Source organism: Ranitomeya imitator, chromosome 6 (assembly GCF_032444005.1).
Source record: "Ranitomeya imitator isolate aRanImi1 chromosome 6, aRanImi1.pri, whole genome shotgun sequence".
NCBI lineage: Eukaryota > Metazoa > Chordata > Amphibia > Anura > Dendrobatidae > Ranitomeya > Ranitomeya imitator.
In genome coordinates, this window is record NC_091287.1 from 360,274,159 (window position 1) to 360,288,779 (window position 14,621).

A 14,621-nucleotide genomic window follows, 5' to 3' on the forward strand; every position below is an offset into this window, starting at 1 on the left:
CCATATTAGAGTACAGATGAGATGTTCCTGTGTCAAGTAGTATCATTGCTGCTTCTTTTGCTGTTGCTTCAGTTAGTCTGCTGCCCACTGCTTCCCTTGAGGTGTCTCCAGTGTGTGTGCGTCTTCACCTTTTACCACCGCAACTCTTCCTGGCATCAACAAGGACTCCATTCGTTCTTGTATGGCTTTGGCTGTCTCTGACCGGCGTTCCATTAGCCATGATGAAGTCTCTTTCCCTCCAGATTTGTCGTGGCTGTGTGTTGAATGGACCTGTTGCATGCTTCTATCAAGGCCCGCAGTCCTGCCTTTGGGTGGAGGCAGCGGTTTTGCTGGCAGCAGGTATCTTCTGTAACTACTGCTATACCAGTGTGCGAACAGCCTTCTTGGTCTGCATACCTTGGTCAAACCACAAAGAGCGTCAGGTCAGGATCTTCCAGAGGTCTTCTTGTCTCATGACAGCGAGACAATCGCGTTGAGCCATTTCAGAGTCGACTACCTCTTCCACTGATGTGTCAGAGATGTGATCTTCACCTTCTCCCCCCTTGGCAGAGGTAGGAGAGTAGCTGGGTTATGAACAGCACATCTGGAGACAGTGACGTTTGACGGGAGCAGAATAGGGCATTGCAGACATAGGACAGCAGAATAGGATCTTCAACTGGTGACCCATAATGATATCAGAAGCCTTGTCAAGTACATGTGGGTTGCAACACGGTTCTCATGCAGGTTGGGACTCCACAGGCCACAGGCCACCTATGAACTTACGCTGCAGCCAAAACATCATCACCATAGCCAGGTGATCTCCGGTGGGCATCCGCAAGAAGTCACCAACCACTTAGAGGTTGTAAAATCACTCAGAGTAATCAATCCGCTACTCCCACTTGTCACCAAGCTGAGAGCAGGACCGGAACCAGAGTGACAGTGAAATTGCTCAGTACGTCTCCCTATCTTTGTCAGGCTGGCTGAGGTAGTACCACATATGCAAACCAACAAAACAGCAAAGCAGAGAGGCAAAAGCAAAAACAGATAAGGCAGACAATTAAGGAAATCGTGACCAGGGTGGGTTTTTGGTGCTAGGACTTGTCAGATCGGTCACTATGTCCGAGTCTGACAGCCGACTGACCTTTATCTCGGCACGGAAACACTGGAGGGTTATAGGTAAGATGAATGATTTTCTTACCTAGTAGGAGGTGCACTTCTCCACCCTCGAGTGGTCCGGTCCAAGATTAGAGGTCGTCTTCGCGGCTGGTCAGGTTCGAACTTTCGTCCTAGCCCCACGTTCGGACGCCAAATGTTAGGGCACACGGGATGCGTGTGTTCTCATCTTAGTTGTCTGCTGCCAAATTGGATGTGAGGTATTACGGCCGGAGAAATCAGGACACAAATGCAAGCAATTGTCTCTCAAAGACTTCTGGTTCTTTATTCGTGGGACCGCTCTTTTTATGGAAAAATTGGGCAGTCTCAGCACATTACATCATGGGTTTTCCCAACTTAACACTTATCAGAAAACTCTTTGATCTTACATGTTCTTATGTTATTATCTTTATTACTATAGTACCATATTCTAATGATTATTGCTTTTAGTCTATGTCTGTACCGTTATCGCCCTAATGGCGCCTCTTGGGTCAAGCTGACATCTGTCTCTGCACGTATTCTACTTATCTTTGGTTTATTGGGGATCGATTCACCTTCGTGCAGATACATTTACTCTAGATAAGGGTAGGGGATTTACACAGCCTTTCTTAAAGTCCATCTGGATACTAGGTGTATCCTGGTACATCCTGGTACAGAGTGATCAACAGAATTTAGTCTTGTGACAGTGAATCAGAAAACCTTAAAGCTACACAAGTCTAATGTTAAGCCAAGAGTCCATATTGGTTTGATTTAAGTATATCTTCATATGCCATACATTCTCCCCTTAACACTTCGGGTAACAACAATACAATCATTAAAAATATCCAATAAAAACAAACAAACAATCAGTACGCACCACAGGACATATAAAAATAATATAATAGCAGCAAATACCCAGAATGTATAAGTTAGATCCCTACCACACATGGAAAAAATATAAATATATATTTTATTACTAATCACCAGGTTTAGAAATTGATCTATCTCAAACAGTGCATATAGTCGGCAAAGGTATATGGCTAAAAACAGTATTGTATAGCAAAATTTATATGTTGACTAAGTGTTTATATATGAAGAATAGTCCTAGACTAAGTGCTATGTTATATAATTAATAAATAATCAAATACGTATTACTATGTGATAAAATGTATTATATTATATGCCTATAAAATCCAAAAATAATTCCGTGCAAACAACTGAAATAGACTGACAATTAACTCAAAAACATGTGTCAATGTGTGAAAAAGGATCAACTAGAAAGTGCTATGTGCTAGGACAATTTATATATATAAGCATATGCAAATGCCGACCAACTCAACTAAAAAAGTGCTAAGTGCTATGTAGAAGTATATAGCCAGATGCTCTTTGCCACAACAAATGCCTATATAGAGAATGAGCCTAAAACCAATAAGTGCTACGTGCTATACTAAAAACACCCATGTATTAGTGCCAGAAAGAGGACAGATGTAAGATAGGCTGCCTACACCTGCATATAATCATGAAGCAGGGGAGTGCTGGAAACCACAAAGTGTTCGGAGGGGATCTGAAGTAATGTTATAATCGGTAAATACCTTGGGCAGCTGGGTCCTGTGGTCACGCACCCCGACGCGCGTTTCGGACAAACTCCTTCGTCAGGGGGTCTTTAAAAAAAAAAATTTAAAGTCCATAATCACAGCGAGAAGGAAAAAGGCCTGTGCGAAACACAGTAAATATTGTATATTATTGAAACACAGAAGTACCACACAATCTAACAAGATATGTTCTACAAAGAAATATAAATATATAAAATATTTGTATATTGGTTTTAGGTACTCTGTGAAGATGTGTGATGACCACCACCACTGAAGAGTAAGAACCACCTAAACACAATGAAAATGGACCTCCCAGAGATAAACACCACAACAGGAATATATCACTTAAAATCTGCTTTTATTACATACTTCGGGTAACAACAATACAATCATTAAAAATATCCAATAAAAACAAACAAACAATCAGTACGCACCACAGGACATATAAAAATAATATAATAGCAGCAAATACCCAGAATGTATAAGTTAGATCCCTACCACACATGGAAAAAATATAAATATATATTTTATTACTAATCACCAGGTTTAGAAATTGATCTATCTCAAACAGTGCATATAGTCAGCAAAGGTATACGGCTAAAAACAGTATTGTATAGCAAAATTTATATGTTGACTAAGTGTTTATATATGAAGAATAGTCCTAGACTAAGTGCTATGTTATATAATTAATAAATAATCAAATACGTATTACTATGTGATAAAATGTATTATATTATATGCCTATAAAATCCAAAAATAATTCCGTGCAAACAACTGAAATAGACTGACAATTAATGTGTCAATGTGTGAAAAAGGATCAACTAGAAAGTACCCCTGACGAAGGAGTTTGTCCGAAACGCGCGTCGGGGTGCGTGACCACAGGACCCAGCTGCCCAAGGTATTTACCGATTATAACATTACTTCAGATCCCCTCCGAACACTTTGTGGTTTCCAGCACTCCCCTGCTTCATGATTATATGCAGGTGTAGGCAGCCTATCTTACATCTGTCCTCTTTCTGGCACTAATACATGGGTGTTTTTAGTATAGCACGTAGCACTTATTGGTTTTAGGCTCATTCTCTATATAGGCATTTGTTGTGGCAAAGAGCATCTGGCTATATACTTCTACATAGCACTTAGCACTTTTTTAGTTGAGTTGGTCGGCATTTGCATATGCTTATATATATAAATTGTCCTAGCACATAGCACTTTCTAGTTGATCCTTTTTCACACATTGACACATGTTTTTAAGTTAATTGTCAGTCTATTTCAGTTGTTTGCACGGAATTATTTTTGGATTTTATAGGCATATAATATAATACATTTTATCACATAGTAATACGTATTTGATTATTTATTAATTATATAACATAGCACTTAGTCTAGGACTATTCTTCATATATAAACACATAGTCAACATATAAATTTTGCTATACAATACTGTTTTTAGCCGTATACCTTTGCCGACTATATGCACTGTTTGAGATAGATCAATTTCTAAACCTGGTGATTAGTAATAAAATATATATTTATATTTTTTCCATGTGTGGTAGGGATCTAACTTATACATTCTGGGTATTTGCTGCTATTATATTATTTTTATATGTCCTGTGGTGCGTACTGATTGTTTGTTTGTTTTTATTGGATATTTTTAATGATTGTATTGTTGTTACCCGAAGTATGTAATAAAAGCAGATTTTAACCCCTTTCTGCCATTAGACGTACTATTGCGTCCATGTGGGGTGGGCTTTACTTCCCAAGGACGCAATAGTACGTCATATGCGATCGGCAGCGCTCACGGGGGGAGCGCCGCCGATCGCGGCCGGGTGTCAGCTGTTTATCGCAGCTGACATCCGGCACTATGTGCCAGGAGCGGTCACGGACCGCCCCCGGCACATTAACCCCCGGCACACCGCGATCAAAGATGATCGCGATGTGCCGGCGGTACAGGGAAGCACCGCGCAGGGAGGGGGCTCCCTGCGGGCTTCCCTGAGCCCCCCGCAGCAACGCGATGTGATCGCGTTGCTGCGAGGGTCTCACCTCCCTCCCTGCTCCCTCCAGCCCCGGATCCAAGATGGCCGCGGATCCGGGTCCTGCAGGGAGGGAGGTGTCTTCACAGAAGCCTGCTCAGAGCAGGCACTGTGAAGGCTGCAGCGCTGCATGTCAGATCAGTGATCTGACAGAGTGCTGTGCAAACTGTCAGATCACTGATCTGTGATGTCCCCCCCTGGGACAAAGTAAAAAAGTTAAAAAAAAAAATTTCAAATGTGTAAAAAAAAATAAAAAAAAATATTCCAAAATAATCAAAAAAAAAATAAAAATATTATTCCCATAAATACATTTCTTTATCTAAATAAAAAAAAAAAAACAATAAAAGTACACATATTTAGTATCGCCGCGTCCGTAACGGCCCGACCTATAAAACTGGCCCACTAGTTAACCCCTTCAGTAAACAACGTAAGAAAAAAAAAAAAAAACACGAGGCAAAAAACAACGCTTTATTATCATACCGCCGAACAAAAAGTGGAATAACACGCGATCAAAAAGACAGATATAAATAACCATGGTACCGCTGAAAATGTCATCTTGTCCCGCAAAAAACGAGCCGCCATACAGCATCATCAGCAAAAAAATAAAAAAGTTATAGTCCTGAGAATAAAGCGATGCAAAAATAATTATTTTTTCTATAAAATAGTTTTTATCGTATAAAAGCGCCAAAACATAAAAAAATGATATAAATGAGGTATCGCTGTAATCGTACTGACCCGAAGAATAAAACTGCTTCATCAATTTTACCAAACGCGGAACGGTATAAACGCCTCCCCCAAAAGAAATTCATGAATAGCTGGTTTTTGGTCATTCTGCCTCACAAAAATCGGAATAAAAAGCGATCAAAAAAATGTCACGTGCCCGAAAATGTTACCAATAAAAACATCAACTCGTCCCGCAAAAAACAAGACCTCACATGACTCTGTGGACCAAAATATAGAAAAATTATAGCTCTCAAAATGTGGTAACGCAAAAAATATTTTTTGCAATAAAAAGCGTCTTTCAGTGTGTGACGGCTGCCAATCATAAAAATCCGCTAAAAAAACCGCTATAAAAGTAAATCAAACCCCCCTTCATCACCCCCTTAGTTAGGGAAAAATTAAAAAAATGTATTTATTTCCATTTTCCCATTAGGGCTAGGGTTAGGGTTAGGGCTAGGGTTAGGGCTAGGGTTAGGGCTAGGGTTAGGGCTAGGGTTAGGGCTAGGGCTAGGGCTAGGGTTAGGGTTAGGGCTAGGGTTAGGGCTAGGGCTAGGATTAGGGTTAGGGCTAGGGTTAGGGCTAGGGCTACAGTTTGGGTTGGGGCTAAAGTTACAGTTAGGGTTTAGATTACATTTACGGTTGGGAATAGGGTTGGGATTAGGGTTAGGGGTGTGTCAGGGTTAGAGGTGTGGTTAGGGTTACTGTTGGGATTAGGGTTAGGGATGTGTTTGGATTAGGGTTTCAGTTATAATTGGGGGGTTTCCACTGTTTAGGCACATCAGGGGCTCTCCAAACGCGACATGGCGTCCGATCTCAATTCCAGCCAATTCTGCGCTGAAAAAGTAAAACAGTGCTTCTTCCCTTCCGAGCTCTCCTGTGTGCCCAAACAGGGGTTTACCCCAACATATGGGGTATCAGCGTACTCAGGACAAATAGGACAACAACTTTTGGGGTCCAATTTCTCCTGCTACCCTTGGGAAAATACAAAACTCGGGGCTAAAACATATTTTTTGTGGGAAAAAAAAAGATTTTTTATTTTCACGGCTCTGCGTTATCAACTGTAGTGAAACACTTGGGGGTTTAAAGTTCTCACAACACATCTAGATTAGTTCCCTGGGGGGTCTAGTTTCCAATATGGGGTCACTTGTGGGGGGTTTCTACTGTTTAGGTACATTAGGGGTTCTGCAAACGCAATGTGACGTCTGCAGACCATTCCATCTAAGTCTGCATTCCAAATGGCGCTCCTTCCCTTCCAAGCTCTGCCATGCGCTCAAACGTTGGTTTCCCCCAACATACGGGGTATCAGCGTACTCAGGACAAATTGGACAACAACTTTTGGGGTCGAATTTCTCCTCTTACCCTCGGGAAAATACAAAACTGGGGGCTAAAAAATAATTTTGGGGGGAAAGATTTTTTTTTTTAATTTTCACGGCTCTGCGTTACAAACTGTAGTGAAACACTTGGGGGTTCAAAGCTATCACAACACATCTAGATGAGTTCCTTAGGGGGTCTAGTTTCCAAAATGGTGTCACTTGTGGGAGGTTTCTACTGTTTAGGTACATTAGGGGCTCTGCAAATGCAATGTGACACCTGCAGACCATTCCATCTAAGTCCTCATTCCAAATGGAGCTCCTTCCCTTCCGAGCCCTCCCATGCGCCCAAACAGTGGTTCCCCCCCACATATGGGGTATCAGCGCACTCAGGACAAATTGGACAACAAATTGTGGGGTCGAATTTCTCCTGTTACCCTCGGGAAAATACAAAACTGGGGGCTAAAAAATAATTTTTGTGGGAAAAAATTTTTGTTTTATTTTTACGGCTCTCCATTATAAACTTCTGTGAAGCCCTTGGTGGGTCAAAGCGCTCAGCACACATCTAGATAAGTTCCTAAGGGGGTCTACTTTCCAAAATGGTGTCACTTGTGGGGGGTTTCTACTGTTTAGGTACATTAGGGGCTCTGCAAACGCAATGTGACACCTGCAGACCATTCCATCTAAGTCTGCATTCAAATGGCACTCCTTCCCTTCTGAGCCCTCCCATGTGCCCAAACAGTGGTTCCCCCCACATATGGTGTATCATCGCACTCAGGACAAATTGGGCAACAAATTTTGGGGTCCAATTTCTCCTGTTACCCTCAGGAAAATACAAAACTGGGGGCTAAAAAAATAATTTTTGTGGGAAAAAAATTTTGTTTTATTTTTACGGCTCTGCATTATAAACTTCTGTGAAGCACTTGGTGGGTCAAAGTGCTCACCACACCTCTAGATAAGTTCCTTAGGGGGTCTACTTTCCAAAATGGTGTCATTTGTGGGGGGTTTCAATGTTTAGGCACATCAGTGGCTCTTCAAACGCAACATGGCGTCCCATCTCAATTCCTGTCAATTTTGCTTTGAAAAGTCAAACGGCGCTCCTTCCCTTCCGAGCTCTCCCATCCACCCAAACAGTGGTTTACCCCCACATATGGGGTATCAGCGTACTCAGGACAAATTGTACAACAACTTTTGGGGTCCAATTTCTTCTCTTACCCTTGGGAAAATAAAAAATTGGGGGCAAAAAGATAATTTTTATGAAAAAATATGATTTTTTATTTTTACGGTTCTACATTATAAACTTCTGTGAAGCACTTGGTGGGTCAAAGTGCTCACCACACCTCTAGATAAGTTCCTTAGGGGGTCTACTTTCCAAAATGGTGTCACTTGTGGGGGGTTTCAATGTTTAGGCACATCAGTGGCTCTTCAAACGCAACATGACGTCCCATCTCAATTCCTGTCAATTTTGCATTGAAAAGTCAAACGGCGCTCCTTCCCTTCCGAGCTCTCCCATCCGCCCAAACAGTGGTTTACCCCCACATATGGACTATCAGCGTACTCAGGACAAATTGTACAACAACTTTTGGGGTCCAATTTCTTCTCTTACCCTTGGGAAAATAAAAAATTGGGGGCGAAAAGATAATTTTTGTGAAAAAATATGATTTTTTATTTTTACGGTTCTACATTATAAACTTCTGTGAAGCACTTGTTGGGTCAAAGTGCTCACCACACCTCTAGATAAGTTCCTTAGGGGGTCTACTTTCCAAAATGGTGTCACTTGTGGGGGGTTTCAATGTTTAGCCACATCAGGGGCTCTCCAAACGAAACATGGCGTCCCATCTCAATTCCAGTCAATTTTGCATTGAAAAGTCAAATGGCACTCCTTCGCTTCTGAGCTCTGCCATGCGCCCAAACAGTGGTTTACCCCCACATGTGGGGTATTGGCATACTCAGGACAAATTGTACAACAATGTTTGGGGTCCATTTTCTCCTGTTACCCTTGGTAAAATAAAACAAATTGGAGCTGAATTAAATTTTTTGTGAAAAAAAGTTAAATGTTCATTTTTATTTAAACATTCAAAAAATTCCTGTGAAGCACCAGAAGGGTTAATAAACTTCTTGAATATGGTTTTGAGCACCTTGGGGGGTGTAGCTTTTAGAATGGTGTCACACTTGGGTATTTTCTATCATATAGACCCCTCAAAATGACTTCAAATGAGATGTGGTCCCTAAAATAAAATGGTGTTGTAGAAATGAGAAATTGCTGGTCAACTTTTAACCCTTATAACTCCCTAACAAAAAAAAATTTTGGTTCCAAAATTGTGCTGATGTAAAGTAGACATGTGGGAAATGTTACTTATTAAGTATTTTGTGTGACATATCTCTGTGATTTAATTGCATAAAAATTCAAAGTTGGAAAATTGCGAAATTTTCATAATTTTCGCCAAATTTCCGTTTTTTTCACACATAAACGCAGGTACTATCAAATAATTTTTACCATTGTCATGAAGTACAATATGTCACGAGAAAACAATGTCAGAATCACCAGGATCCATTGAAGCGTTCCAGAGTTATAACCTCATAAAGGGACAGTGGTCAGAATTGTAAAAATTGGCCCGGTCATTAACGTGCAAACCACCCTTGGGGGTAAAGGGGTTAAGTGATATATTCCTGTTGTGGTGTTTATCTCTGGGAGGTCCATTTTCATTGTGTTTAGGTGGTTCTTACTCTTTCATACCCATAATCAGGCACAGGTGGGATGTGAGTGAGAAAACAAAACAGCATAGACTTGTGAGAGAGGTAGGTGAGCTTCAAAGTGACGTGAACATGTTGAGTATTTGGTAAATTTTTTACTTCAGTATTTGTAAGCTAAAACCAAGTGTGGAACAATCAGAGGAAAAGTATAATAGAAACACGTCACCTCTGTATTTTTTACCCACTCCTGGCTTTGGCTCACAAATATCGAGGTAAAAACTCAACAAACACTCAATATGTGCATGTGGCCTCATGGTAATGCGGCTACAATCAACCAGGCATCATAACTGCACCTATAAGCAGGTACTATAGGTAAAATTGTGTTGCTTAGTTGAGACTAGAAGGGAGAAGGTGGTCCCCATAATTGGACCACAGGGAATTAGTTTTCCACAATACAGGCAGATACTTATCCATCATGATATATCGTCAGGAACTCATTTGATTGGCAATGTCATTACAAACTACCTTCAACGTGAAGAAGAACAAAGAGTCCTGGAAGTGATGAAATGGCCTCCATAGAATTCTGACCTCAACATCATTGAGTCAGTCTGGTATTATATGAAGAGACAGGATTTGTGCAAGCCTACATTCATAGATCTACAACACAGAGAAAAGTAAATGCATAAAAAATTGGGATCACCACACCAATAGTTTTAGTACAAAAGATGACAAGATTTTAATGAAAACACCACACCCACAAACAGGATAGAGGATTAGGGTCCATACAAACATGAGTTTAATACTCAACAGGAAACACTGCACAGTCAATATCAATTGTATATATTCCATAAATAGTTCATGGAATAAACATTTTTGATATTATGTTCATCGATGCTCCGTTTTTTTCTCCTCAAAAAATTATGGTACTTTTGGAGCTGATTTAGTGAGTCCGAGGGTGGTTGGCAAAATTTTGGCCAGACCTCGCTGCTCACAATATGTATTTGGGATTTTTGTTATCAATTGTATATATGTATACCTCAATGTTACCAAACCCAAAATAATGTGGACCAGACAATATATGCATGCTGTTATCCCATTCAGAAACAAGCAATAAAGTTCTAACTAAAGTACCATATTCAATGTGAAATCAGTACAAATAATTGTCCCGCAATACCATCCACAACTGTGGAAAGGCCTGAGTATCCAAAGGGCACGAGGAGATCAACTGCTCCAAAAATAACTAGTCTCCAAAAGCTGCACCAAAGGACCCAGTGTCTTACCCCCACACTATCAGGTAGGTCACCCACGCGTATCGACGCTTATAGCGTCTTCCTCAAGGTCCACAGTGCTATGGTGGTGTAATGCCTATCTTAAATACTAAGTTTTAATTCATTCATACATACCAGGTGTGCAACACAATGTCGGCGAAAACATATATCTCTTTGGTGAGCATCATCTCATCTGCTCACCGGGCCCCTACCGGCACTGCGGCAGTTAAACGCTATAGATGTGCAGGCGCGCAACCGCACATCAATAGTTAACAGCCGCCAGCCAATCGGAGGCTGGCAGCTGACATCAGCCTCAGCGCACACGTCGCCGACGTCTCATGTCATTGTCACTCGCCAGCGAGTACGCGCTTCAGCTGCGAAGAGAGAGCTTCGCCGAAGGAGTGCAGACAGGTGAGGAGAACTCTTTTTTGTTTTGTTTTTATTGCATACGGGCGGCAATCCGGGGGGCCAGGGCCAGTATGCTGGACACTGGGGGCAGAGATGCTGGAAACATTAGGGGCAATATGCTGGAGACACTGGGGGCAGGATGCTGGACACACTGGGGGCAATATGCTGGAGACACTGAAGCAGATTGCTGGACACACTGGTGGCAATATGTGGGAGACACTGGGGGCAATCTGCTGGACACACTGGGGGCAATATGCTGGACACACTGGGGGCAATGTTGTGAATTCTGTTGTCGAACTCCCTCCTGTGGTCGTGAATGGTACTTCGGCGAGTTCTGTCCATGGACTCCCTCTGGTGGCTGTGAGTGAAGCTGCTGCTTCTGAGGTTCCTTACACAGGTGACGTGGTTTATCCTTTGGTTGGCTGCTCTATTTAACTCCACTCAGATCGTTACTCCATGCTAGCTGTCAATGTTCCTGCATTGGTTCAGTTCGCTCTTGGATCTTTCTGGTGACCTGTCTTCTCCAGCAGAAGCTAAGTTCCTGATAGTTATTATTTGTTAATTGTTTCCTTGTCCAGCTGGTTATCATGATTTTGTCTTGCTAGCTGGAAGCTCTGGGATGCAGAGTGGCATCTCCGCACCGTTAGTCGGTGCGGAGGTCTTTTTGCACACTCTGCATGGTCTTTTGTAGTTTTTTGTGCTGACCGCAAAGATACCTTTCCTATCCTCTGTCTGTTTAGTAAGTCTGGCCTCCCTTTGCTGAAACCTGTTTCATTTCTGCGTTTGTGACTTTCATCTTTACTCACAGTCAATATATGTGGGGGGCTGCCTTTTCCTTTGGGGAATTTCTCTGAGGCAAGGTAGGCTTTATTTTCTATCTCTAGGGCTAGCTAGCTCTTAGGCTGTGAAGAGGCGTCTAGGGAGTGTCCACGGCTATTTCTAGTTGTTGTGATAGGATTAGGGCCTGCGGTCAGCAGAGCTCCCACATCCCAGAGCTTGTCCTGTGTGAGTTTAACTATCAGGTCGTGCCGGGTGCTCCTAACCACCAGGTCATAACAGTACAGCTGGCCCAAAGTATTAATGCATCTCAATAGAGGGATAAGAGGAGTTCTGAGACCATTTTTTTTTCTTTGCACTGTGTTTTGTCTTTCTTTTCCCCTTAACCTCTGGGTGGTTCAGGACACAGGTGTAGATATGGACAGTCAAGGTCTGTCCTCTTGTGTGGATCATCTCACTGCAAGGGTACAAAACATTCAGGATTTTGTGGTTCAGAATCCTATGTTAGAGCCTAGAATTCCTATTCCTGATTTATTTTCTGGGGATAGATCTAAGTTTCTGAATTTCAAAAATAATTGTAAACTGTTTCTAGCTTTGAAACCCCGCTCCTCTGGTGAATCCGTTTAACAAATAAAAATCATTATTTCTTTGTTGCGTGGTGACCCTCAAGACTGGGCATTTTCCCTTGCGCCAGGAGATCCTGCATTGCGTGATGTTGATGCGTTTTTTTCTGGCGCTTGGATTGCTTTATGATGAACCAAATTCAGTGGATCAGGCAGAGAAAATCTTGCTGGCTTTGTGTCAGGGTCAGGATGAAGCGGAGGTGTACTGTCAGAAGTTTAGAAAGTGGTCTGTGATTACTCAGTGGAATGAGTGTGCCCTGGTGGCAATTTTCAGAAAGGGTCTTTCTGAAGCCCTTAAGGATGTCATGGTGGGATTTCCCATGCCTGCTGGTCTGAATGAGTCTATGTCCTTGGCCATTCAGATTGATCGGCGCTTGCGTGAGCGCAAAGCTGTGCACCATCTGGCGGTATTCTCTGAGCATAGGCCTGAGCCTATGCAGTGTGATAGGACTTTGACCAGAGCTGAACGGCAAGAACACAGACGTCGGAATGGGCTGTGTTTTTACTGTGGTGAATCCACTCATGCTATCTCCGATTGTCCTAAGCGCACTAAGTGGTTCGCTAGGTCTGCCACCATTGGTACGGTACAGTCTAAATTTCTTTTGTCCGTTACTCTGATTTGCTCTCTGTCGTCCTATTCTGTTATGGCATTTGTGGATTCAGGCACTGCCCTGAATTTGATGGACTTGGAGTTTGCCAGGCGCTGTGGTTTTTTCTTGGAGCCCTTGCAGTATCCTATTCCATTGAGAGGAATTGATGCTACGCCTTTGGCCAAGAATAAGCCTCAGTACTGGACTCAATTGACCATGTGCATGGCTCCTGCACATCAGGAGGATATTCGCTTTTTGGTGTTGCATAATCTGCATGATGTGGTCGTTTTGGGGTTGCCATGGCTACAGGTCCATAATCCAGTGTTAGATTGGAAATCTATGTCTGTGTCCGGCTGGGGTTGTCAGGGGGTACATGGTGATGTTCCATTGTTGTCAATTTCGCCTTCCACTCCTTCTGAAGTCCCTGAGTTTTTATCAGATTACCGGGGTGTATTTGAAGAGCCCAAATCCGGTGCCCTACCTCCTCATAGGGATTGCGATTGTGCTATTAATTTGATTCCTAGTAGTAAGTTTCCTAAGGGCCGTCTGTTTAATTTATCTGTGCCAGAGCACGCCGCTATGCGGAGTTATATAAAGGAATCCTTGGAGAAGGGTCATATTCGCCCGTCGTCGTCACCATTGGGAGCAGGGTTCTTTTTTGTGGCCAAGAAGGATGGCTCTTTGAGACCTTGTATTGATTACCGCCTTCTAAATAAGATCACAGTCAAATTTCAGTATCCTTTGCCGCTGCTGTCTGATTTGTTTGCTCGGATTAAGGGGGCTAGTTGGTTCACCAAGATAGATCTTCGAGGTGCGTATAATCTTGTGCGAATTAAACAGGGCGATGAATGGAAAACAGCATTTAATACGCCCGAGGGCCATTTTGAGTACCTGGTTATGCCATTCGGGCTTTCTAATGCTCCATCTGTGTTTCAGTCCTTTATGCATGACATCTTTCGAGAGTACCTGGATAGATTCATGATTGTATATTTGGATGACATTTTGGTCTTTTCGGATGATTGGGAGTCTCATGTGAAGCAGGTCAGAATGGTGTTCCAGGTCCTTCGTGCGAATTCCTTGTTTGTGAAGGGGTCAAAGTGTCTCTTTGGAGTTCAGAAGGTTTCATTTTTGGGTTTCATTTTTACCCCTTCTACTATCGAGATGGACCCTGTTAAAGTACAGGCCATTTATGATTCGACTCAGCCGACATCTGTGAAGAGCCTGCAGAAGTTCCTGGGCTTTGCTAATTTTTATCGGCGCTTCATCGCTAATTTTTCTAGTATTGCTAAACCGTTGACTGATTTGACCAAGAAAGGTGCTGATGTGGTCAATTTTTCCTCTGTGGCTGTAGAGACTTTTCAGGAGTTGAAGCGTCATTTTTCTTCTGCCCCTGTGTTGTGCCAGCCAGATGTTTCGCTCCCGTTTCAGGTCGAGGTTGATGCTTCTGAGATTGGTGCAGGGGCTGTTTTGTCGCAAAGAAGTTCTGATGGTTCGGTGAT